The sequence below is a fragment of the Theobroma cacao genome, chromosome 1, assembly GCF_000208745.1.
Source record: "Theobroma cacao cultivar B97-61/B2 chromosome 1, Criollo_cocoa_genome_V2, whole genome shotgun sequence".
NCBI lineage: Eukaryota > Viridiplantae > Streptophyta > Magnoliopsida > Malvales > Malvaceae > Theobroma > Theobroma cacao.
The window spans coordinates 20,714,194-20,717,993 of record NC_030850.1 but is presented as its reverse complement, the minus strand read 5'-3'; the positions used below and the strand labels follow the sequence as shown (position 1 = coordinate 20,717,993).

General features: G+C 32.6%; 1 long non-coding RNA gene across 1 annotated transcript; it reads left to right on the top strand.

Moving 5' to 3' along the window:
• On the top strand, nucleotides 731–2,434 carry LOC108662297. The gene is made up of 3 exons (XR_001928197.1): nucleotides 731–767; nucleotides 1,449–1,530; nucleotides 2,399–2,434. It is a non-coding gene; the product is annotated as an uncharacterized LOC108662297 (long non-coding RNA).

The following is a 3,800-nucleotide window of genomic DNA, read 5'->3' as shown; positions in this document are numbered from 1 at the left end:
AAAATTAGAGCACAAACTTAATGAATCTATCAAACCCAGCTCTACAATATGTTTATTATGCCATTTTTACATAAGAATGCATGTTTGCTTACTTGGATACCTTGGAAATCGTTAAAGGACGACAATGTACCAAATGGTACAACTAAGTTGATTTAAGCCTTGAACTAGTCCAAATAGAGATTTTAAGATGAAATTGAGAATTTTAAAACCTCAGAATGACTTAAAATGGTAATTCGGAGTTCGAGGACCGATTTGGAGTCAAATTGGAATTTTCATGACTTAGGGTAAAATGGTCATTTTGCCATTGGAGGTTAAAAATTGGAATGTTGGATGAAATTTTTTACTAAGATTGATCATTTGGAGTATAATTTGAGTTTGAGAAGTGAAGAATTTTAATTTCGACATTTTTTGGAGCATAGGGGTAAAATAGTCATTTTGCTATCCAGGGGTAAAATTGTAATTTTACACCACTCAACACTTGTCCAACACATGGTTTTTACCTAATATTATCATGGATAATTGAGGAAATTTAAGTGGTGGAGAGAGATTGCTTAATGGCTAAGTATGACACATGGACCAATGGAATGGTGACATGTGTCAAAATCTCATGCATTCATTATTCTCCTTATAAATTAGCACAAAATCAGTCCATTTCTCTTCATTATGGCCTGCCATAGCAAGAACAAAGGGAGAAAAGAAAGAACAAGAACCCTAGGGTGAAAATTCAAGAGAAAAGTGTGAAAATTCAAGTAATCAAGCAATCAAAGGTAAAATTTTTTGATTTTGACTTGTGATCTACCTTTCCCATGCATTATTTTGCATTTTCCATGGTTGAATCACAAGATGTCATGAAGGATTCATGGCTGACCGAATTTAGAGAGAGAAGATTAGATGATTTATTTGGTTAGATTTTAAGATATTTTAGTGTTTTTAGTTAGTTAGCGATGTGTAGCATGAAAATCAAGCAAGAAAAATTCATTTTCACCCATCACCCATCATTGGCCGAATTCTCCATGTGGAATATTGAGGATGATTTTGATTTTATTTCAAGTGATTTGGTTAGGAATTTGCGATTTATGGTGTGAGAATCAAGTAGGAAAAATTATAGTGTTGATGCACCCACCATGGCCGAATTTTTCAAGAGAAAATGTGACGATGATTTTGCCATATTTCAAGTTATTTAATTTGTGTTTGATGATTTGGAGTATTGGGAAAGAAATGAAATTATTTTGAGTTGAATTGGACGTATTGGCCAATTAATCGAGTGATAGACAAAATTAGGCCAATACCCATTTAATTAGGGACCCAAATGAATTTGTGTAAAATACCATCTTTAGACGGTAATCTGAACAATTTGCATCCCATTTCATACATTAGTATAAAGCCTAAATTGGTTTTATAACAATTTAGCACAATGTAGTAGATGGCTTATTGTGCATTATGTCTAGGTGGTGAGCATTTTGGCAAAAGTAAAGAGATAGTACCCGAGAAATCAAGAATCGAAGTACTTGGAATTCGACTCCCGAAATAGTGAGTAACCTTACTATTGTCTTAATTATCTAAAGTATGTTTTATTCAATTTTTTGAATTTTATGAAAAATGAATTAAATGATTAATTTTTCGATTTTATAAACCAAATGTGATTTAATGAAATGATTTCATAAAATTGTTTTGAAATTGAATAATGGCTTTGAAAATAGAGTAATTGGAGACCATTTGATGTATTGTGAATTTATGGTTCTAATTGATTGGCTTACGACAATATTGGCATGAATGGTTGAATTAGTATTTGTGTTGAAATGTATAAACTGCTGTTTGCCTTGATAGGCTAGATAATGATAAAATTGCCATGTCATGCTGTTGAAATTTTATTGTATGGTGGGTTTAGCTTGCTACAGTGAGCTGGTTCTGTGGACCAGCCTATTAGAGGGGCACTGAACCTGGTCATATTCATACCTCAGTATGAGAGGCGCGGATGGATAACTCCTGAGGTTAACACTTTAGAGTTCACTTCACGCCAAACCACCACGTGAGGGTGAACTCAGCCAACGCCAAGGAACGACTATGTTTTCAAAATAAAAACATGATTTATGCATACATAACTTTTTACCAGCCTTGGCGGACTCGATTGGGATAGCCCTTGATCAAGGCATCCCTGATAACTAGGTATGAGAATGTTTTTGGCATGAGCCAAAGTTTTAAGAAATTCATAAGCCATGTTGATTACTCATTTATATGAATTGATTTTATTTGGTTGAAACAAGTTGAAAGGTGATTAATTACAGTATGTTAAATTGTTTTATCTGTCTCCATTTACTCGGCTTTAGATATTTTAGATGGTATTTGTTTACTCACTGAGATTAAATAATCTCACCACCCTCCTTTCCACCCATTTCAGGCTTAGGATAGTCTATAGATAGTTGATTTCATCGAGGACCACCATTGGATTTGCATCTTCCAAACTGTAGGTTCATAATTTTTCTTACTTTCGGTTATTCGAGGGCCCACTTGTTACTGTAAATTAAATTAAATACTCTGGCTTACTGTATTACGATATATATGAATTTATTTTGCTTTTATGCTGTAAAAATTATTTATGTAGTCTTCTAAAAATACTGTTTTATGAGAAAATTGAATATTTTATTCAATATTTTTATTTTATTCTAATAGTCATAATTTCATTTTAAACGAATGTTTTAGACATCCAAATTTATTTTTTATTATGAATTATGTGTTTTGTACTCGCATGCTACATTTTTAACGGATTTCGATATTTTTTAGGAAAAATGACCAAAATGCCTCTGTGAGCAAAAAATTGTTTTTCTATTGTTTTGATTTGGAAATAGTTTATAATCTCTCAAAACATAATTTTAGTGACTACTACTCAAAGAGGAAGCGAGAAAAATTGATGTTAAGCCTTGTGAGGTTTCGATTAACATTTCGGGTAATGAATGTCTATCGGGACGTCACAGCGGTTGTCACGGGCTCGATGGGAGTTTCGGGTAGTGACAGAATCTTTCTTCAATTTAATTTGCATAGACATATAGTAAATTAATTAGGAGAGGTATTTTGATGAGAAACTCGACAAAGACTTGTAAATAATTTAGGACTCTAAGTTAATAACTTGATCCATTAAACTAAGCTAAGAGAGAGAGACAATAATCAAATAAAGTATTAAGGGATATCATAATCTTAGGTCTGGTAGTTATTCACATTTAATAAAGTAAATTTGCTAATAGATTTTAGATTAAGTTTTAGTTATTAGTTTATTAATTTAAATTTTCCTTTTTAATTTAAATTATTTAGATAAAATTAAGGTGTGTTAATTTTAGTAGTTAACTATAAGGATTAATTCAATTCTCTGTGGGATCGACACTCTACTCATCTCTATATTATCTTTGCGATACGTACACTTATGTGAGTGGAAAATTGAACAACAGGAGTAGAGCAAGGCACCCATATAATTAAAGAAGGGAAGCTAATAGCCCAAAGTCACCAAAAGTCCTATGTTGATAAAAGGCAAAGGCCTTTAGAATATGAGGCTGGTGATCATGTGTTTTTGAAAGTTTCATCAACTAAAGGAGTCAAGAGATTTAGGAGGAAAGGGGAATTAAGCCCTAGATACATCGGACCCTATAAGGTATTAAAGCACATTGGTACAGTTGTTTATCATTTAGCGTTATCGCCTAACGTGTCCGATGTTCATATGGTTTTTCATGTGTCCATGCTTAGAAAGTATGTTCCTGATCCTTCACATGTGATCCAGTATGATGAAGTCCAGTTATAAGACAGACTTAATT